Genomic DNA, 23,594 nt, shown 5'->3' with positions numbered 1-23,594 from the left:
TGTCCATATATATACGTGGCTTTATTTCTGGATTTTCAATTTGATTCCATTGTTCTGTGTTGGTTTTGTCCCAGTACTATACTGTTTTGATTATTATGGCTTTGTAGTATAGTTTGAAATCTGGGAGTGTTATACTTCCATTCTCTTTCTTTTTAGTCAGGAGCACTTTGTCTATTCAAGGTTGGGGTTTGGTTTTTTTTTTGTGATTTCCATATGAATTTTAGCATTGTTTGTTATATTTCTTTGAAGAATGACTGTGGTGGTAATTTTATGAAGATTACACCTGAAAGAAGGATTAATAATGGTGCAGAAAGTATATAAGTAAAAATAAGTAAATATGTATATCTAAATATTAGATATACTGATTGGTTAATGTATGGATTGATACGGACAAGCAGAAATAATTTTCATAACTTGAATGATAATTATAAGATAACTTAATTAAGAATAAATTATAGGGCCTCCCCTGGTGGTGCAGGTGGTTGAGCTCAGCACTGTGAAGCTGTCTGCAGCCTCTGCAGCGCTGGTTTGATCACTGCCAGCTGGTGAGAATCCAACATAGCACAGCAGACCTCTCCTGTCAAGCCCGCTGATCCCCTCAGCAGTGTGTTTCGTTAGTCTGTTCTGTTCCCTGCTCTATCACTAGTGAATCCTCTCACCCTCCCATGCATCTGGGTTGTACCCTGGTTCTTGTATAAATAAATAAAATCTTTTAAAAAAAGAATAAATTATAATATTACCAAAATGTAACAGGAAAAAAACATAAAATTAAAAAAATTCTAATAGGAATTTTTAAGAAAAAATTGAAGTTCACTTATTTTACTAAGTACAAATTTCACTTTTATACAATACCATTGACTTTCTCCAGTGTTAGATGAGGGTCATACATTTTTACTTTTCCTTACCTCCTTTTTCCTTAGCTACCTGCTTATAATACCTTTTGGTTTTTGTATCATTATTATATACTATATGCACTTATTATATACATTAATTTGTATTATATAAATGTTTTCATTGTCGAGGTATTTTATATTTTTGTTGTAGTACACAATTTAGTTTTCACAATTATTTTTCTCTTGTTATATTTAAATTCTTATTATCCATGTTATTTACCAGCTTTTCATTATTTCTGAATTCTGTGATTTGATCCATAATTGGATTAACTGCAGTTTTTGACCATATTTTATTTTTCAAAGAAGGCTTCATGTTCTAGTCTTTGAAATTTGTTTGCAAGTAAAAATATTTGTCTTTTGCATTTACACCAAAATGACAACTTAATTAGGTGAAGTCTTTTCATTCACTTTCCACCAGAACATTGTAGTTATTGTTTTCTCTGTAAAAATCTAAGGGAAGCCTGTTTTTCCAAATTTCATGTGTTGTTTATTTCTTTATCCTTGAAATCATTTCACTAAGCTGTGTTTTGAATTTTTCTTTTGATGTTGTATTTCTCTAGAATAATTGCTCTCATGTCCATGACTTCAACTGAATCCATTCTTGTGACACTGCATATCTTCTGCGGTTCAGAATCTACATGAAGGGTTTTCTGCCAGATGTTTCAACCAAGCTATCCTAAAGTATATCAGAAGACCATATCCCAAAATAAATTTGAATGTTTTTCTCACCGTTCCCCATAGCTAAGTTCTCCAAGCTGACACCTCTTTATTTTCTTTCTCAATGGATGTCAGCACAGTTTTCCCACCTCTCCAAGCCAAAAATCTGTGATATGTTTGATTTATGCCTTCCTCCCCACTCATTATAGTCACTATTCAATGCAATAATGTTGATTTTACTAACATTATGTCTCTTGAATATGTTGTGTTCTTGCAACATACCACACCATACAATAGCCTATTGCTTGGTAATTTGGTTTTTCCCCCAAAACCTGTTTTGAAGGGAAGGATTTGTTCTCTAGTGCCTAGCATAATGTGTGATATATCTTGAGGCTCAGTGTTAACGGAATAAATGAATATCACTTCCCAATCTGACAACACATAATAGGACCTACTTTTTAACCACCATATAACTATTTGTTTTGTAGCTATTTTGGAGTACTCTTTTAAAGTAAAATTTTCCATTTACCTTATTGTAGTTAAAAAAAAAACATAACATAAAATCTACCATCTTAAGCATTTTAACTGTATAGTGCATTAATATTAAGTCTATACAAAATACTGTGAAACAGATCTCCGGAATTTTTTTACCTTGCAAGACCAAATACTGTACTACACCCATTAAACAATTCCGCTTTCCCCTCTCCCTCCCTCCCTATGACCACCATTCTCCATTCTGTTGCTATGAATATGACTACTTTAGTTACCTTGTGTAAAGGGAATCACATAGTATTTGTCTTTTTGTGGTAACATTTTACATAGTGTAATGTACTCAAGATTCATCCGTGTAGTAAATAGCATATGACAAGAATGTCTTCCTTTTGAAGACTTAAAATATGTTGTCTTATTTATATGCCACATTCTGTTTACTAACCTCTTGATGGACATTTGGCTTCCTCCATGTCTTGGCTATTATGAATAGTGCTGTATGAGCATGGTATGAAGGATTCCCTTCAAGACCCTGCTTTAGTTCTTTCGAATATATACTTGCAAGTGGGATTGCTGGATCATTCGGTGGTTCTATTTTTATATGGAGCCGCAGTATTTTATAGTCCCCAAAACAGTGTACAAGAGAGGGCAGTCTTTAAGACTCAGAAACTGATGAATTGGCTCCCCATCTAGAGATCTTCAGTAACCACTTCTTTAGGTACATACAAATGTTGAATGTAACAAAATTAATAATATTATGACAATGCATTACATTATTATAACTTCTTTCTATGGGGTAAAGACTGGGCGAATCACCTTTAAAAATGTACAATAATACTTTCATATAAATGCTTTTTATTTATAACACCTTGAGAAAATTTGGGTTAATTTGGTCACTTTCTAAAGACACACAGCTTCCAATGTTAAAGTTAGGGTGAGAAACATTGCAGTTGAATTCTAAAATCCTTGGCTTTGATCTCCAACCTTTTAAAAATAGTGTATTACCATCTTTTTTAAAAGACTTGAACCTTGCCTCTTTTGTGTATTTTTGTAAATTACATATCAGTACTGAACACATTCTAAAGCATTTTCAAAAAATAAAGGGCTAATACTAAAATATATATAAACGTAAGTTTTAATATCTTCTTTGTCATCTCAATAGATTATCTCATTCACTCCCTAGGGTGCTCATGTACCAATTAGAGAAAATTACTCGAGTCCATAGAACAATATTGCTTCTCAGTAGAACACTGTGGTTAAGACCTTACACTTCAGCAAAATTCACCTCTTCTTCAACTTAAAATATCAGTGAACTAAGAACTTAACCAACACAATGTTAAAATAATAGCCATATAAATTTATCACTTGAATAAAACATACTGGTTTGGTGTTGGTACAAGAAGAGAAATTATTTCATCAAAATTATGTTTGGGGTGGTACATTATGTTTTGGGGTGGAATAACTGAAGTGAGTATATAGAGCAAGGTGAAATTATCGAAGTAGTCTGAGACAAAATTAAGGGAAACTGCTAGTGTCATGTTAAAAAGTTTGTATTTCGGGCCTCCCCTGGTGGCACAGGTGGTTGAGCGCAGTGCTGTGAAGCTGTCCACAGCCTCTGCAGCACCCATTTGATCCCGGCCGGTGAGGGTCCCATATGGCACAGCACACCTCTCCTGTCTTGCCCGCTGCTCCCCTCAGCAGTGTATTTCGTTGGTCTGCCTGTTCTGTTCCCCACTCTGTCTCTGGTGAATTCTCTCACCCTCCCACACATCTGGTCTGTACCCCCATTCTTGTATAAATAAATAAATAAATCTTAAAAAAGAAGAAGTTTGTATTTCATTCTGTAGAAAAAGCTAGCAATAGTGTTTGAGCATGAATATCATGATTTAGGTCTTATTGGTAGGGAGGTGATAGCTCTCAGTGTTTTGTTGTGGAATATAAATCAGATGAGTAAGAATAAAAGTTAAATTATTCCTTTTAATCAAAATATTGTTTGAAATGTTGTAAATAATTATAATATAGGTATTAAAATCAAATCACCAAGCAGTAAATCGATGCAATCATATAGCTTGATATTACTCTGTAACTGAATCATGTTATATAGATATAAGAGTTTATTAATCCCAATAAACTACTTGAAAAGGATTCTGTGAAACTAAAAGGATAGATTTAAAGGCACTAAAAAGAATATGGATCAAGTCATCTTGTAATAAAGTGTTTTGGTGGAGGAGAAATAATTGTTTACCTATTAGTTCTTGCTACATCGACTACTGCAAAAACTTCTCAGATAAATTTTCACAAGAACCCAAGTGGCAAATTCAGTATATTAATAGAAAACGTATTCAAACAGACCTTTTCAACGTAGAATGAATGCATGGGGTTTATCTTTTAAGGAAATTCTCTAAATTGTATCCCAAGTTGTTTCTTCTTTTATCCTTTGATTTTTATACCCACATGTCTGTCTCTGCCACTGAAGGTCTTTCCCATTGTCCTTCAAATTTGGTATACTATGGTGTGCATGAATTTAAGATGGCTTCTAAATGACCCATATACATGTATTATACTCACAGCTTTGAATGTTGGGGGAGTCCATGAATATGATGAGCTTTCACTCCAATAATTCTATTATGCTGTTTTGTAAAGTCAACTTTATGAAAGTTAACTATCATTGGTCCAACTTACTCACATTAGTCTTTTAAAAACACAACTTTTTTGTGGATCCTAGCAGAAGTTAGATTCATGTTCACATTGGATTCAATGCAAGGCAGTCGATTGTGGTTAAAAACTAACAGCAATGTCTATGAGCTGAGGCAAAATTTTGCTAACAGCTAGCAAGACAATGATAGGGATCAACAACCACAAGAGAATGAATTCTACCAACTGAAGGAGGCTTGGGAGTGGAGCTTTCCTGAGTTGAACTTCCACATGACAATGAGCTCACCGACACCTTGATTTCTAGTTTTATGAGTATGTGAGTACAAGATCCAGTTAAATCTGCTGGACTTCTGACCCAGAGATTTGAGAGATAATAATACATCCTGTGAAGTGTTAAAACAGCCAGTTTGTCAAAGATAGTTTACACTGCAAAAGAAAATCTGTAGTTTTGGGGTGTAAAATTTCCTCAAAGCATTTATGCATTTAAGACAACTTTTTAAAAAGCATATTTGATAAAGATTATTTGTGGTTTAAGATACAGCTGGGAGTAATTTAAATATTCTTTCCTCCTAATGCCTAATGTGTTGTCATCTTTATAGTTTTTGATGAGATATGGACCATAATTTAGTAAAATACGTAATTTCTAACAGATCATTTGAGATATTTAATGATGACTCCCATTAGGAAAATACACACATCCCTAATATATGCAGTAATTTATAAAATATGATTTTATCTTAATGTTTTTACTTAGAATTTTTAAATTCTATACCTCCTACATAGACTATTAGATGACTTAATGTTTTAGGTTTCTCATGGGAGAATTGAGATAGGCGTGCACATATCAGAAGAGATTATTGTTCACATAATTATATTATTAATATGTTAATTATATTAGCGTGTTTAAGTATTTTAAAAATATAACAAGAAAATACAAGACAGAATATTCTTATTTATTAGAATTACCTATTCCATAATTTTATTTTAAAATATTATAACATAGTATGCATAAAGAAAAACTGCCTGACATTTGGGGAATAGAAAATAGAAAATAACAGTAATTGATAGATCATCTTATGTTGTTAAGACATTAGAGGAAAACCTGGAAATTACTTTCCCTTTATGTTGAGAAGGAAAAGTCTTTATTTTGATTTTCTTCCTTTCTATCTGGGATTTATTCAATAGGCTCTTATGTTCCACTCTTCCTAATTTTAATCAAGTATTCATTTGTGGTAGTTATTCTCACAGTTACAGATTTTTCAAGTGCTTGGAGCTGTTAGAAAACTGGAAGGTTAAGAAGGAGATTCAGAATATAAGTTCAGGAAGTTGGATGCTTAATCACTAATAAGAAAGAATAATCTGCCTTGAGTCAGAGAGCTGGTGTTTTGTTAATGGTTATTTTTTTCTTTTTTAATTGTGATGTGTTTTCAGAAAATAATACTTGAAAATTTGTGTTTCATCATCATGTATAAAGGTGGTAGTCACTGAAATAAGATTGGCCAATATCTTTTGGGAAAAATTTTTTTTTTCGATGGTCTATGATAGGGGATTAGTGGAAGAAGGGGCAGAGAGACACTGGTTTAGGCCTGAGCTGAGCTAGAAGCAGCCTGCCTTTTGGTTTTCAGTCAACCTAGCTACAATTGCCAGATGGCTAGTAGGCTTTAGGGGTTTAATCTAGGGACAGGGGCAAAGCTAAATAATGCATATAAGGGTCTAATGTCTAGCTTGGTCATATTACTCTAACCAATTGACCTAATTAGGTGAGATTTTCAAATCTATTATCAAAGATTTGTTTGAAAATCAGATGTGGGTCATTGTTCTCTTAGTAGTCTCTGTTTGCATCCTCATTGGTATTTACCTGAGGTCAGGAAAAGAGATTCTATGTTTATTTTAGCTCATTTTCCTCTATAAAAGCTACCATTACAAAACAATTCCTTTGATGATTTATTTGGTTTTACTAATTTGCAGTATGTTAATTTAGAATTTGCATTAATTTGAACAGGAGTAAGATGACACTTACCTTGAACTATTAAAGGAGAATTTGTCTACAAATTTGTAATTAATAAGATGACAGAGAGGACATGCTTATCTACTATAATGAGAAAAATTATTTTCTTGAACAACTCTATCCTCATATAAACAATTCATATGCCTATTCCATTATAAATGGTTCTCTACTTAATAAAGTTTGTGTTATGAATAATTACCCTCAAGCTAATTTGCATTATTCTGTTATTAATACATAGAGTATAGTAGTAATGTGTCCCCTAGAATTTTCAAATAAGAAAAATATGATCATCTTTTAGAATTTAAACTTTAAAATCAACACAATAAGTACAGTGATGTTCAAAGTCACTTTAATATGAGAGTGTGGCTACCAGATAGACTACATGGTATTCTGCTTGAAAATATGATAAAATATCTCTTAACAAAGCTACACTAACTTATGAATTAACCAATATTCTCTTCCCTCAAAAACATGCTGATTCATAGGGCATAAACAGAGACTCATTTATAGTATACCTTGTAGTTACTTGTGCTTTGTGCATAAAAAATTGCGTTGTATGCATTATTATCAGTTGGTTGTCCCATATCTTTTTCCATTTTAACTCAAAATATGAGTTAAAGATACAAATTATTGTATTCATAAAATAATATTGTCATGATGACAGAAGAACTTAGTGTTTCTGAAGATATATCCCTGTTGTAGACAAAATGTTTCCATTCATACCTCCTGAAGCCATAACTTAATCACTTAGCATTATTATATCCTCTTTAAATTCACATTCAGCAAGCTACCTTTTGATTATTTGGGTTTTCTGTATGGCTTGACTACTATCAATATTATAAATATTTAGTCATGCTTTTTCAGTGTAATTTAAACAGTCTTAGATTTTATACTATAATCTCTTGTTTGTGAGTGTTGGATTAACTCAGTCTCTATGTCTAATCAACTTGTATACCCTGAAGAACTCTTAAAAAAAAATAACACACACAGAAACCCAGAGCTATTGAAAAGGGGAAGGAAATATGGCTGCTTGGGAGAAAACAGAACAGGATCCACTACAATCTGACTTAGTTCTTCCTTCTAGCAATCATTCTTTTTTGGTTTTAAGTTCCCTTGATGTCCTGGTTGCTCTCATCTAAATCAAATATTTTCTAAAACATGGTAACTGGCATGTATTTTAGAGTCATAATAATAGTGTAACATGACTTTGAATTTTACTCTGTCATTTAAAATTATCATCATTAACATTTCCCCCTACATAGTCTTAGTAATTATTTCTGTGATTTCACCAATACCTAATCACGTATCATAACTATAATTTCCTTGCCATTTTCATATTATGCCCTTTTTTGGTTTGAGCTCCCATTTCCACTGAAATGATCATTTTTCATTTTAAAAATGGTTTCTGTATGTTCTATAATTGATTTGTTTTTGAACCTCATTGAAGGACTTTATACAAATCTTAGATTCCAAGAGATTTCTAATCTTGTTTCTGTCATCAGGCTCAGGATATCTCACATTTAAACATGTTTACCAGTCACATAGAAATCTTGTTAAAATGTTGATTTGGGTCAAGATCATATGTCTTTGTTTCTCAAAAGTTACCATATGGGCTTCCATTGCTGAACAAAATGGTCATGTCCATTATTGACTATTGTTTCCAATGATTACACTAGAAACTGAACAGAATACAAAACACAATAACCCAAGAAAGCAGAAAAACAAACAATAGCAAATAGAATGGGAGTGGAAGTAACCTACAATCACAACAGTACAGGGAGTTGGGGTCCTCTCTTGTTTTTCCTCCCCTTCCCCCTATTCTGGATTATATTCAAAGGCAGTTTTTCAGTAATGGAACATCATGGTGAGTGCAGATAATAAATTCTGAGGGAAACCTCTTTCATCTCCAGAAGATCAGAAAAAGGGGTTCATTCCACCTGAAGAATATGGGGGAATCTTTTTTTCTCCTTATTTTTACTGATAGCTGTACAATGAGGATAGTAATGGAGATGTACCATTGCTGTGTGATCGCAGTGTGAGAGAGGGACCTAAACTTCTTAGTGGAAAATCTGAAATTTTGACAGGAATAAGGGAAAAGAGTCCATGTGTGAAGTCCCGTTACTATTCTTACAGAATTGTGCACAGTGCAGAAGGCCGAAACCCTGCATGTAACTGAGACTTTCAGAGACAAGGGTGTTTGATAAAGAGATGGTGTGAGTGAAATACTAGAGAGGGCAGCCCCCTAAATCTTTGTGTGAACTGAGTTCATTATCAGGCTATAAATATGAAGAACCTATGCAAAGCAACATGGTCAAATTTTGAAAACTGTAGTATAATATACAGATCAAGTTTCAGATTAAACCCTAAGCTGCTGATATGCAGGACAGACCCAAAGGCGCATATTTGGAATTTGGAAGCTAAACTGTTACTGGAAGCACTGAGGAGAAGGCAAGACAAGCTTTTGGCTTGATCTAATAGGGTTTATTGCAGGCTGTAAAAATACCACACCTTCCAGAAGATTGTAATAGGACCTAGTGTCTAACAACATATTACAAATAATCAGTATATTACCTGAAGTTATTTGGTATATGAAAATGGAACATATATTGAGAGGAAAAAAAAAATAACAGATGATGGACCTCCCCGGTGGCGCAACGGTTGAGCACCGTGCTGCAAAGCTGTCTGCAGCCTCTGCAGCACCAGTTCAATTCCCCTCTGGCCAGGGAGAACCCCACATGGTGCAGCAGACCTCTCCTGCCTCGCCCGCTGTTCCTCTCAGCAGTGCCTTTCGTCCGTCTGCATGTTCTGCTCCCTGCTCTGGCTCTGGTGAATTCTCTCACCCTCCTGCGCTTCTGACCTGTACCCCAGTTCTTGTATAAAATAAATAAAATCTTAAAAACAAACAAACAAACATGACAACTTTGAGTTGAATCAGTTGTTGGAATTATAAGGAATTTTGAAGCAGCTACTGCAACCAATGCAAACGCTCTTAAATTGTAGGGGATGAAGAACAATAAAAAAGAAAAAAATGCAAATATTTCCACTGAAAAACACAATAAGTGAAAAAAAATCATTGGTGGGCTCAAGAGTAGGATGGAAAAGGCAGTATTTAAAATAGACTAATAAGTCTCCTATCTGAAAAAGGGTAAGGAAAGATTGAATTAAACATTAATTAAGGGATCTGAGGGAGAACATTAAAACAATCCAATATTTGTGCCTCTGAAATCATAGGTGAAAAATGGAATTGGTGTGTGGAAAAAAATTAGTTTGAAAAATAGTGACTGAAAGTTTTCCAAATTTTGAGTTTCCAATGAAACTCAAACAAGATAAACCAAAAAGTATTAATACATATAATAATTAGGAAACATAAAATAATGAAGCTGATGAAAGAAAACAACCTTGAAAGCAGCCAGAGATAAAGCATTATATGTAAGTAAAAAATAATTTTAATGACTGCAGACTTCTTATAAGAAACCATGTAGACCACTGAACCGTGGTACAATTTTTAAGTTCTGAAAAAGAATTGTATACTCAGTGAAAAGTTTCCTCTGGAGAAAAGGTAAAACAAAGACATTGTCAGATTAAGAAAACAATGAATTATTGTCCAGCAGACCCGTTCTAAAATAAATGCTAAAATGAATTTCTTCAAGGGCCTCCCTGGTGGGGCAGGGATTAAAGACAGCACTATCAAGCTATTGGTAGCCACTCAGCAGGAGTTGGATCCCTGGCAGGGCAGGGGGCAACCCAACTGGCTCAGCAAACCTGTCCTGTCTGCTTGCTGCTCCCCTCAACAGCGTATTTCAGTAGATCTGCCTGTTCTCCCCACTTTCTCTGGTGAATCCTCTTACCCCCCACACCTCTGGCCTGTACCCCAGTTCTTATATACATAAATCTTTTTCTTTAATATTTATTTAAGAACTGGGGTACAGGCAAGAGGCACAGGAGGGTGAGAGAATTCACCAGAGACAGAGTAGGGAGCAGAACAGGCAGATGGACCGAAGACACTGCTGAGGGGAGCAGCGGGCCAGGCAGGAGAAGTCTGCAGCACCATGTGGGACTCTCCCTGGCCGGCCCAGAATCGAACCCACACTGCAGTGGTTGCGGACAGCTTCACAGTGTGATTCTCAACCTGCTGCACCACCAGGGAAGCCATAAATCTTAAAAAAAAAATTGAATTTCTTCAAGATGAGCATGAATGATACTAGAAAGAAATTCAGATTTCAATAATAAAAGAAGAGCAACTGAAATAGTAAATAGACTATCATCCTGTAAATTCTTTAAAATATGTTTGATTTTTTAAGCAGAAATTATTGTCTGGTGAGTTTTTAAGTCAATGTAGATGTAATCTATAAAAGGAAATTATCTGTAAATATCCTATGTATTTAAAAATTAAACAACATACTTCTAAATAATCTGTGGGTAAAATAGGAAATCTCAAAGGAAATTAGATAATTTTAAATCAAATAAAAATGATAATATAGCATATAAACCTTTGAAGGCTGTGCCTAAAACAAGGCTTTGAGGAAAATTTATTATCAGTGAATGCTTATATTATACAAAATTAAATGTGTCAAATCAATAATCTAATCTCCCATCTAAGAAGCTAAAAAAAAAAAAAAAATATGGGGCCTCCCTGGTGGCCCAGGGGATTAAGCACAGCACTATGAAGTTATCTGGAAGCCTATACATCATGAGTATCCAGAAGCCTCTGCAGCATGACTTCGATCCGGCTGGCCAGGGAGCAACCCACATAGTGCAGCAGACTCTCCTGACTTGCCCGCTGTTCTCCTCAGCAGTGATTATCAGTCTATCTACCTGTTCTGCTCCCCATTCTGTCTCTGGTGAATCCTCTCACCTTCCCACGCCTCTGGTCTATACCCCAGTTCTTGTATGCATAAACAAATGTTTTGTTTTTTTAAAAAGATAACATGAAACCCAGTGGAAGCAGAAATTTAAATTTACCTAACTCCTGTAATCTCAGTAAGTCTGAGGTATCTCTTTGCCTGAGGTCCAAAGGTTTGAGAATGGTTTGAGAGTCTCAAAGTGGGGAAGTGAATGGGTGTCAGTAATCTGCAAATAGTTCTGAAATCCACTGAGATGTGTATTTTCCCATGCAATATGCTTCTGTTTGTGATTGGTATATCTTGCTTCTGAGCCAGATGTGGCATGTTCTTGGATACTTTGATATCATGGGGTGAATTCACCTGTTCTGAAGAACTTATGTGATTGTTTCAGACATTGGTCTCCTGTTATCTGTATCCTATTGCTCATAAACTGTGTTAAATGGAAAAAGATTTATGAAACATTCCACCCAGCTGCTAAATTAAAGGTTGCAAGAATTCCCCAAATCACTTGAATTTCGCTTCCCAGGATTCTTAGAATTAGACTTTAGGGAGATAGAGAGTGTCTGGCTATTTCTCAGGGACTCATAAGTATGCGGGCTATATTTTATTTCTACCTTTCTTCACCCAATGAGAGAATTGTTATCTCATTGGAAATGTGAAAAAACATATATTACTTCATCAAAATATGTTCAGATCTATTTCTTTGGACATAAACATTATATGATATGTGCTCCAAGCTTTAGATTTCTGAAAGTTTTTGAACTTTCAGCCTTGCAACACCAATAAACTTTCAACATTTAAGAGCCAGTACTTTAATGCATTTTTTAAAAAATGTGTTTTCAGTATAACAACATCTCCCAAGGGCAGTGCGAGAGAATGCCTTAACAACCTATCCACATGGAAATTCGACTGAAAATATCCATTATACTTTAAAAATTCCCAAAATACGTGAAACGTGAGAGTAAACGATAGATATGTATCATGATTATCATGATGATGAAATGAGACAGTACATGTAATGGATATGTCAATTTCTAACAGTTAAGATTTAAATGTTAATTCTTCCCTTTTAAATTTTTATTTTTTATTGGAATAAGTACAATGTGTTTTATTTATAAATGAGAACAGATTAACAATACACAGTATCTTAGAAGTCAAAAAAGGTGACACTAATAGTACTGAATACAGTCTTTTCTTTCTCTTCCAATTCAGACATTTTTGTTTTAATTATATGGATGAGACATCAATTTTACAATCTAAAAATATTTACTTATTAAAATTAATACTTTCATAAACTATACAAAAAATGAGACAAATGCATATTTTCAGAATGGTATGTCAGTTATGCCAGATCCCTTTGCAGGGGATTCCCAGCACAACCTCATTCATCTCTGAGGACACAGAGCAATTCTTATTTAGATGTACATATTCATCTACTCATCTAACATGGTAAGGCTTCTACTTCTTGGTGGTTTCTTTCTCCTATGAATGGGCATGTGCAGTTGTCTGCTTCTTAGAGCAAACATTTACCTTCCTCATTCACCAGGCATTGGAGGAAGATGAGGACCATGAAGATGACTAATTTGAACCATTCTTTTGGAGATTGGGGGTTTCCAGGTTAAACTTGTCCATCATCATATCTGTTATCAGATGAGTTTCCATTGGTTCTTTTTCACATCTTGCTTAAGCAGAGTTTTGAAAAATAAAACCACAAACTCAGCTATTCCCCAGAAGAAATCTATTATCAAAGATAGTCTCCATGAGGATTGACCGTCCAACATTTGTTTATTTGAAATGTAAACCATGTTGTATCTTATTTCCCATCCAATTTTACCTTTTTGTAAAGTCATTATCACCTCTTCCTTATCTTCAGTAAATAAAATTTGGCATAATCATGAATTCTGAAGTATCATCTATGTATCTCTATAGAGAATGTAAAGATAACCTTAGCATTTATTCAATTATCTTCTAATTTATTCATAAAAATAATATACTTGAAGAGATGCTTGAAAGCACTAGAGTAGAAAACATCTGACCTTCCATTCTTTTTTCCATGCCTATTATGCATAATAGACTTTGATCAAAACACATTTTTAAAGTCTCTTTTTATAAATTGAGTGATTCGCTATCTAGGTCTTAAAATGCAGCATATTTAAAATTTAAAAATCCAGGGACTGGGAAATTCATAATATTGAAATAATCCAGTTAAATCTTAGGAAGAGGATCCAAATAGACATTTTCCAAAGATATATAGATGATAATGCGTAAAAATTGCCCATCACCATTAGTCTTGTGGAAAAAGGCAAATCAAAATTATAATGAAATATCTTCTTGCATTTGTCAGAATGACTTCTATCAAAAAGACAAGAAATAACAAGTTTTGGGCAAGAATGTATATAAAAGGGTATCCTTGTGCACTCTTGGTCATAATGGAAATGGTAGTCACTATGGAGAACAGTAAGGAGGTTCCTCAAAAAATTAAATATATAATGATATGATTCAGCTGTTCCACTTCTATGAAGAAAACAAAACACTGACTCATGAAAGATTATTTTATAATAGACAAGTTATGAGCAACCTAAGCATCCATCAAGAGATGACTAGGTTAAAAAATGGACTATTATTCAACTATTAAGAGAAGGACCGTGCCATCTGTGACAGTAAGGACAGACCTTGATTGCATTATGCTAAATGAAATTAGTCATACACACACACAAAAAAATGTTCACACTTATCTATTGTATCTAAACAAGCAAAAACTCCAAAGTCATGAATACAGAGAACAGATTGGTACTATGTTATGGGAATATAATGTACAGCATGGAGATAATAGTTAATAAAACTCTATATTGTGTGTTTGAAAGTTTTGAAAGAGCAAATCTTCAAAATTTTTATTGCAGGAAAAGTTTTGGAATAATTTGTTGGATGAAAACTGGACAAATTGTGGAAATCATTTCCCAACACATGCAAATATTGACTCACTATGTTGTAGATCTAAAACTAATAAGATGTTATATCTAAGTTAAAAAATTAAGTAATAAATTTAACCACTAGATGACAAATAGTGAAATAAAGGTTAATTCCAAATAAAAGTGAAATATGAAAAATCTCTAGTACATTCTAAATGTAGTATAAAGTGAGGGAAAATATATGTAAATGAGAAATAATAGCTTGATATGAACTCATAGAATTAAATTCAAATGCATCAAATACAATAAATAAATGAACTAAGCCTTTTGATTAGAAAGTAAATATTAGTATGTTAGACAAAATTATCTGATTCCAGCTATTATTGTCTTCACATGTGATAGTTGCAATTATAAAGTTGCAGGTTAAAATTAAGATTATGATGTTATAACAAGTGCACAAATAGTTTAATCTTTTATTTAAAAAATAAAACCCCACCCAGAATAAAAAGAAAAAAAGTCTCTCTACAAGTTAATTTCTTTTTTTTTTTAATATACCCTGATAATCTTTTCCTATGTGTGCAGAAAGCATGCTTAAGTTGCTTGTAACTTGTTTTTTTATTAAGCAAGTATGTTAGGAAAAATAATATGAAAAATCCTAATGTGTCTTAAGCACATTTCTATAATAATACTTTAAAGGACTATTGTATGGAGAATTGATGTATTATATGTATGATTTTCTCTTATGCTGCTGGAAATTTGGTTTGCTTCCAATTTACAATGAACAACCTTACAGCTAAATCTTCATAAACATCTAGGATTGATTCCTTTGGAAGTAGGATATTTGGGTCATGCATTTGTAAGGATTTTGATAATATTGCCACATTATCCTTCATAAAGGTCACCTAATTTACTGTATCACCAGTTGTATTGAAAGGGTTCATTTCTCTACTTCTTGACAACATTGTATACTACCATTTAAAAAATATTTACCAGTATAGGGGTAAAAATGATCTCTTATTTTTATTTATTTATTTATTTGTTTATTTATTTAAATAATAAATTTTATTTTTATATTCCCCCATACAATTGCAAATGCCCCATTCTGACCCCAATCCCTCCCCTCCCCCCCACTCCCCAAAAAGTGTCTCTGGTTCACAGTTTTTTGTTGATTTTGATTTTCACTTTCTTATATTCATTTTCCTGGTCCCTTATTTAAGTTTTCTAGATTCCTGCTATGAGTGAGACCATCCGGTATTTTTCTTTTTCTTTCTGGCTTATTTCACTGAGCATGATCCCTTCCAACGCCATCCATGTTGCTGCAAATTGCATGTGTTTATCTTTTTTGAATGCTGAGTAATATTCCATGGTGTATATGTACCACATCTTCTTGATCCAGTCATCTATTTTTGGGCATTTGGGCTGTTTCCAAAGCTTAGCTATTGTAAATAGTGCTGCTATAAACATAGGGGTGCAGGTGCTCTTTGGAATTGATGTTTCTGTGTCCTTTGGGTAAATACCTAGGAGTGGAATTGCTGGATCATATGGAAGCTCTATGTTTAGTAGGTCCAGAAATCTCCACACAGCTCTCCATAGTGGTTGGAGCAGTTTGCACTCCCACCAACAGTGCAGAAGAGTTCCTTTTTCTCCACACCCTCGTCAACATTTGTTGTTGCTAGTTTTTTTAATATGTGCCATTCTCACTGGTGTAAGATGGTATCTCATGGTAGTTTTGATTTGCATTTCCCTGATTACAAGTGATGTTGAACATTTTTTCATATGCCTGTTGGCCATTTGCATTTCTTCTTCTGAGAAGTTTCTTTTTAGCTCTTCTGCCCATTTTTTGACTGGATTATTTTCTTTGTTGTTGCTGAGTCTCATCAGCTCTTTGCAGATTTTTGTGATCAGTCCTTTATCATTAGTGTTGTGTGCAAAAATGTTCTCCCAGTTGGTGGGGTTTCTCTTTGTTTTTGTTATTGTCTCTTTTGCTGTGCAGAAGCTCTTTAATTTGATGTAGTCCCAGCTGTTCATCTTTGCCTTCACTATCACTGCTTTGGGTGATGTGTCTGTAAAGATGTCTTTGATGTGCAAATCCCATAGTGTTTCGCCTATATTTTCTTCTATGTATTTTTTGGTTTCAGGTCTTATGTCTAGTTCTTTAATCCATTTTGAGTTGATTTTTGTGTATGGTCTGAGGTAGTGGTCAAGCTTCATTCTTTTGCATGTAACGACCCAGTTTTCCCAGCACCATTTATTGAACAAACTTTCTTTGCTCCAATGCATAGTCTTTGCTCCTTTGTCAAAGATTAGTTGACCATAAATCTGTGGGTTTATTTCTGGATTTTCTATTCGATTCCATTGGTCTGTATGTCTGTTCTTGTTCCAATACCATGCAGTTTTGATGATTATGGCTTTGTAGTAGAGTTTGAAGTCTGGGAGTGTGATGCCTCCATTTCCTTCTCTTTTTTTTTCAATAGAGCTTTGGCTATTCGGGGTTTTTTGTGATTCCATATGAATTTCATCAATAATTGTTCTATTTCTTTGAAGAATGACATTGAAATTTTGATTGGAATAGCATTGAATCGGTATATTGCTTTTGGTAGGATGGCCATTTTAATAATGTTTATTCTTCCAATCCATGAGCAGGGGATGTCTTTCCATTTCTTTGTGTCTTCTTCTATTTCTTTTAACAGTGTTTTTTAGTTTTCTTTGTATAGGTCCTTTACCTCTTTTGTTAGATTTATTCCCAAATATTTGATTTTTTTTGTTTTGATAATAAAAGGGATGGTTTTTTTGATTTCTTCTTCTTCAGATTTATTGTTTGTGTATAGGAAGGCTACTGACTTTTGCGTGTTGATTTTGTATCCTGCCACTTTACTGAATTGATTGATGAGTTGAATTAGTTTTTCTGTGGAGATTTTGGGGTTCTCTATGTATATTATCATATCATCTGCAAATAGTGATAGTTTGACTTCTTCTTTTCCTATTTGGATTCCTTGTATGTCTTTCTCTTGTCTTATTGCTCTGGCTAGGACTTCCAGTATTATATTGAAAAGCAGTGGTGAGAATGGACATCCTTGTCTTGTTCCAGATCTTAATGGAATTGCTTTCAGCTTTTCACCATTGAGAATGATACTGGCTGTTGGCTTGTCATAGATGGCCTTTATGATGTTGAGGTATGTTCCTTGTATCCCAAGAATTTCAAGGGCTTTATCATGAATGGGTGTTGCACTTTGTAGAAAGCTTTCTCAGCATCTATTGATATTATCATATGGTTTTTATATTTCTTTTTGTTGATGTGTTGGATAACGTTGATTGATTTTCGGATGTTGAACCATCCTTGTGTCCCTGGAATGAATCCAACTTGATCGTGGTGAATTATCTTATGGATACATTGTTGGATTCTGATAGCTAAAATTTTATTGAGGATTTTTACATCAGTGTTCATTAGGGAGATTGGCCTGTAGTTTTCCTTTTTTGAGTTGTCCTTATTCGGTTTTGGTATTAGTGTAATATTGGCTTCATAGAAAGTGTTTGGTATTGTCCCTTCCTTCTCAATTTTTGGGAAGAGTTTGTGAAGGATAGGCACTAATGTTTGGTAGAATTCATTTGTAAATCCATCAGGTCCTGGGCTTTTGTTTTTGGGGAGGTTTTTGATTACCATTTCAATTTCGCTGCTTGTAATTGGTCTGTTTAGGTGTTCTATTTCCTCTTTATCTAGCTTTGGGTGATTGTAGAGTTTCTACAAGTTAATTTCTGCCCAACTTTATCAATAAAAAGAAAACTACGGGAGAACATGAAAGAAATAGTTCTATTCTTAAAGACCTAAAAAAGGGAAGTAGATAACAAAAGCAAAACTAATAAATATATTTTTTAATTGAAGTAACATTGCATTATAACATTGTGTATGTTGCTGGTATGAACCATTATTAATCAACATCTGTATATATTACATTAAATTTACCATTCATAGTTGACCTTTTTTTCCCAATTAACCTACCACTCCCTTTCAACTACTAATTGGTCTTGTAGTCTAAGGTGTTTTTTTGAGAAAATTTTCAGAACATTCAGACAATGTCTTTTTACTAACTTTTAATTGCATGTTTTCTGATGAAAAATCCATATTAATCCATAATATTCCACATGGAATCTGTTTTTAGTTGCCCTGAAGATGATCTTTACTTACTTTTCAGCAGTTTCACTAATATATAACTACATGGAAATTTCTTTGTATTTATTATCTTTGGTTTTCAGTGATCTTGCTGGGATTTGTGTGTGTGTGTGTGTGTGTGTGTGCGCGCGTGCACAAATTTATGTCTCCCACCAATTTTAAGAAGTTTTTGCCCATCATTTCTCAAATTTTTTTTTCTCATAAGTACCAGTTTATTTTCAGAAAATACATTTGACTTTGCGTAAAGTTAAGTGGACAACATGTAAACTTGATATACTTACATGTTATGACTACCATTGTAGTAATATTGGCACCTCATATCTTTTTTAGTTATTAGAATAATTATTAGTCTCTTAGAAAGTTTGATGTTTTTAATGGATGCAGGATATCAAAGATATATAGGCATGCCTATATTTATTGTAACATTGTTCACAATAGTCAAGATATGAAAGCAACCTAAGTGTCCATCAATAGATAAATGCATAAAGATGTGAGATACACATGCATGCAAACACATGCACACACAGAGGGAGGGAGGCATATTAGTTATGAGCAAGAAAGACATCCTGTCATCAATCACATCTTGGATGGACTGTGAATACATTATATTAATGAGATAAATCAGACAGAAAGTAAATATATGGTATCACTTATATGTAGAATGTAAAATAGTCAAATTCATAAAAACAAAGTAAAATGGTGTTTACCAGAGGATGGGGTTGGTGGGGTAGGACAGATGTTGTCTAAGGACACAAACTTGCAATGAGTAGTAAATAAGCACTAAATAAGTAGTAGATAGATTTAATGTACACTACAGTGAATAGAGACAATATTATTGAGGTAATAATATTGCATTTTTTAATTACCAGGGGTTCTTTGGGGATGTGATAAGAACACTTAAGATCCATTATGTTTTCTACATCATTCTCTGTCTCCCTTCTGGGATGTCAATGACTCATGTTGGAGTGCAAATGTACTTATCCCATATCACTCTGGGTTCTTCTATGCTGGGAAATAATTAGACTAGCACCAAACCAATTGATAAGAGATAAGGTCAAAAAGAAGTTTAATTATAACATGCACCACTTCCTTTATTCTTGGGTAAATCCAATAAAACTGAGTATGGTTTCAGACCCACTTTTGAACAGCTTAGCTAAGAAAAGGGAGGTTGGAGGGTAGAAGAAAGGGAAGGTCATTTAGGGAGTTTGCAAGGGAAGCACAGTAAACATAGGTATGCAGATTAAAGTTCTGTCTTCTCCATTGAAAAGAGATAAGGAGAATATGTCTTCTCTATACCTTGAGGGAGATGTTAGTACAGGGAGAAGTTTACATGTAAATGCCTGTTTAAAAGGAAGCCTCCACACAGCCTTCAGAGGTCCTCCCATGAAATCAAACTTTTGCTTCCCTCCACCCAACAAATATTGAAGCTCTGCTAATTCTTTTTGATCCATTTTTTTTCTCACTTCAAAATAGGTGGTTTCTGTTGTTCATGTTATCATGTTCATGTTATTGTTCATTTCCTTAAATTCATGGTGCTCTCACCCCCATCCTCCCCACCCCCAAAAGTTATTTGCATATGTTGTTTCCTCAGTGGGGAATTTAAACTACTCTCCCATAACCCCTTTTGCTGAGTCAACTCCTATACATTCTTCAAGTCTCATCTCAGGAGATGCCCTTCTAAGACCTAAAGATAGGCTTCTGTCTTGTTAGCATTCCTTCTTAACACTTATTTCATTTTATGATAATGTGTGTTAATGTGATTATTTAATTAAAGCTTGTCATTCCCATGAGCTTACTTTCATGGAACAGGCAGAGTTTAAGATTTTCTCCATTATTGTGTAGTGCCTGGCATGTAGCAAGCAGAAAGTAAAGGTTGAATAAAAACTGAGAGAGGTCTCTGTTCTTTCAGAGTATTGTCAGTCAATACATGTGTGTTTGTTATTGACAAGTCATAAAATTTGCCTCTCCTTTTATCCTTACCTAGCTGAACTCTAAATGGATTGAACAAGATTTTATCTATGAATCTATTCAATTCTGAAATGTCATTTTTATCTATTGGTTTAAAAATATTAACAGAAAAAAGATAGTTTTCAGATTCCATTTCCATTTCTTAAAAAATATTTAAGTGAAATAGTACATTTACTATCACTGAAACTTGCGTAATCGATCCCCTTGTTGAGTGTTATAATTTTATGTCAGCATACATTTATATAGTTTTCTCCATCAACACATAATTCTATGTAAATGATAGTAATGATCTACACAGATCGCAACTCCTCATACAGAAAAAGCAGGACTTAAAACTTTAGCTATATCTACTTGTTAAGAAGATTTAGGAGACTATGGGGAAGCAGACATCTATCTCCAAAATCATTAAAATATCTGCCTACCAATTTAGCAAAATCATCTTAAAGAGTGTTACCAGAAATATCTAGGGAGTTATAAAATTGTTTGCATACCATATATCACTAAACTATAATCATTCAATTTGTAGTAAATATTCATTTGCTGAATATTATCTAGTTTTTTGAACCTTTAAGCAGGGCTTCCTAAGCAGAGAAAACCAAAAGTTGATAGGAAATAAGTAAAATTTGCAAGGAGGAAGTCCCTTTCTGCTTACTTATATAAATACCAAATAGTCTTCCTATTGCATGAAAGCTTGCTTCAAATTCTTATGTTTTACAGTTAACAAAGTGTGAATAAATCTCCTCAGAAATGTTTGCTTAGGGGCCCTCCAGTCCCTGCTGTGAACATCTGATCAAATTCATGTTCTACAGACAATAGTTCAGTAATGTCATTTTCACTCTCAGGACATGCCATTTACAGTAAATTTTACTGAGTTGTGTTGTGATCCAAAGCTATTTTGTGATTCTTACTCCGCACAGTTTAAAATGTGAATGGTTGTGGTTTCCAAATGGCCGCAATCACCAATTCACATAAGATACTATGATATTTTCATACTTTAATTGAAACAAGATGTTAGAGTGTATAATCTAGGTGACTATCCTTAGTGTATGTGCTCATACTTATGCATCCCTCTTCTTTAGTCTTTAAGCGTTCAGTGAACTATGTATAATAGTATAAATAAGTCTCCCTGTTTCCTCAAGGAATATGAGGGAAATAATATGTATAGCATAGACATTCCTCAAGGTACTATGTTCTTTTTAAATTCACATATCTTTTCAAGCATAAGAAATAAGAGAAAAGGTGTATACCCACCTTTTTTTTTGGTCAGAAAACAAGCTTTTTGGGGGCCTTTTTTATAGGTCTTTAAGAATAGAACTATTTCTTTCATGTTCTACCAAAGTTTTCTTTTTATTGATAAAGTTGGGCAGAAATTAACTTGTAGAGAGAGAAATTTTTTCTTTTTATTATGGGAGGGGTTTTATTTTTTAAATAAAAGATTAATTTATTTGTGCACTTGATTAACAGTGTCACAATAATTGACCCTATTGAAGCAATGCTTATAAAGAATTCTAGACAAGGCAATATATATATACTAAGGTCTTACATATTTTGACCATTACTAATGGAATGTACAACATATATGTCCACTTGTAAATATTTCTTTTGAAAAAGGTATCATTTGTTTTATAAACACTAGCATTTTAAAAAAGGAAAATATGGTATATTATGATTTTAAAAGGTTGCCATCTATCGATACAGACCCAAAATTTACACAGACTGAGTTTTGTCTCACTATTTTGTATTAATAGAATCAATAAGGTCTATAACTTCCATTTTCTCCTAGCTGCTTGGGTTTCAATGTGGATAAATATTAACTTTGTTATTTGTGATTCCTCAGATTCTTTTTATTAATTTCAATTTTGAGAAAGAGTAATTAGAAAAAGCATATACAGGTGATGCCATTTGACATAATAAAATCTATAAATTGCACATTTGAGGAAATTGGCACAGTCATGCTTTAGTGTTTCATGAAAGCTGTTAGTAATTTCTTAAAGTGTCTTTTTCAATTTCATCTGTAAATGATTTATCACAAGGCTGTAATTACAAGATTCTGGTAAGTAATTTGGAAATCCCTTCTCACTGTAAACTTTGAATCAGTTTGAATTTTAGGTGGGAGATAATATCTGTATGTTAAATCTTAGCTCTTTAAAAGATATATGCATTTAGGTTAGTAGTTTCTACATTAATTATCTGCAAAAAAGTCACCCATAACCCTATCATACAAACATTATGAAGGTGATAGAGCTAACATAGTAACTCTTTGAAAACAAACCAGGTAAAATGGAAATGTCTAACAACTTTTGATATTTGAATTTTGAATAAAGGCTTTTAATGATGCTAGGATTGGTTAAATTTTTTTCCTAAGCAATTTATAAGATAAATATATAAATGCAACAACATTTTTAGCTGCTTTCCTTCTTTAGTCTTCCTTTTTTTTTTTTTTTTTTTTTTTACTAAAAACAGTAAATCTTGAAGAGTAACAAACCTATGAGAGTACTTTGTTTTTGCAGATGCCAGCAAGGAATTTTGAATGCTTAAAAGTCTAGCCAAGATTTAAGCACTCTAATATGCAGTCTGAATATGTTGGAAATATGTACCTATGATGATTAGCACATCAAAATAAGCCACATCTCCTGCACGAGAGTTAATAACTGGGTGTTATTTAAAAAATGGGTGTTTTGTGGGGAGGGACATGTAAGTAGATGAATTTTGAGCAATGTAGGGTAAATTAGACAAAACTAGGGAAGTGGCAGACTTAGAAATAATCCCTCCAATCTTTATTCGTTTTTTGATCCTTCTCTTCTGGCAGATTGATTTCCCATTGTATGGGTTAAATATTCGCATGTATTTCTTTTTTTTCAATATTTTTTTAATTTTATATATTTTTTACATCATTTTTCATTTTTGCACAATGTATGCATTTTCATCTTGGTTATAGTCCCCATACAATTCCCACCCCCCTTGTTTTGATCCTTCTCCCTTTTTCCCCTGCCCCCTCCTTTA

General features: G+C 33.6%; 1 protein-coding gene and 1 pseudogene across 6 annotated transcripts in view; one reads left to right on the top strand and one right to left on the bottom strand.

The window, feature by feature from the left end:
- Nucleotides 1–23,594, top strand: part of NOL4 (nucleolar protein 4) — a gene marked incomplete at both ends in the record, with an annotated part of 302,349 nt that overhangs the window by 6,167 nt on the left and 272,588 nt on the right. The gene's annotated exons all lie outside the window — the stretch shown is intronic.
- LOC311182842 (selenoprotein K-like) lies at nt 13,082–13,351 on the bottom strand (annotated as a pseudogene). Its single transcript has one exon. The product of its transcript is annotated as a selenoprotein K-like (transcript).

Source organism: Talpa europaea, assembly GCF_964194135.1.
Source record: "Talpa europaea genome assembly, chromosome: 13".
Taxonomy (NCBI): Eukaryota; Metazoa; Chordata; class Mammalia; order Eulipotyphla; family Talpidae; genus Talpa; species Talpa europaea.
The sequence above is the reverse complement of the archived record's forward strand: the minus strand, read 5'-3'. Positions and strand labels throughout refer to the sequence as shown.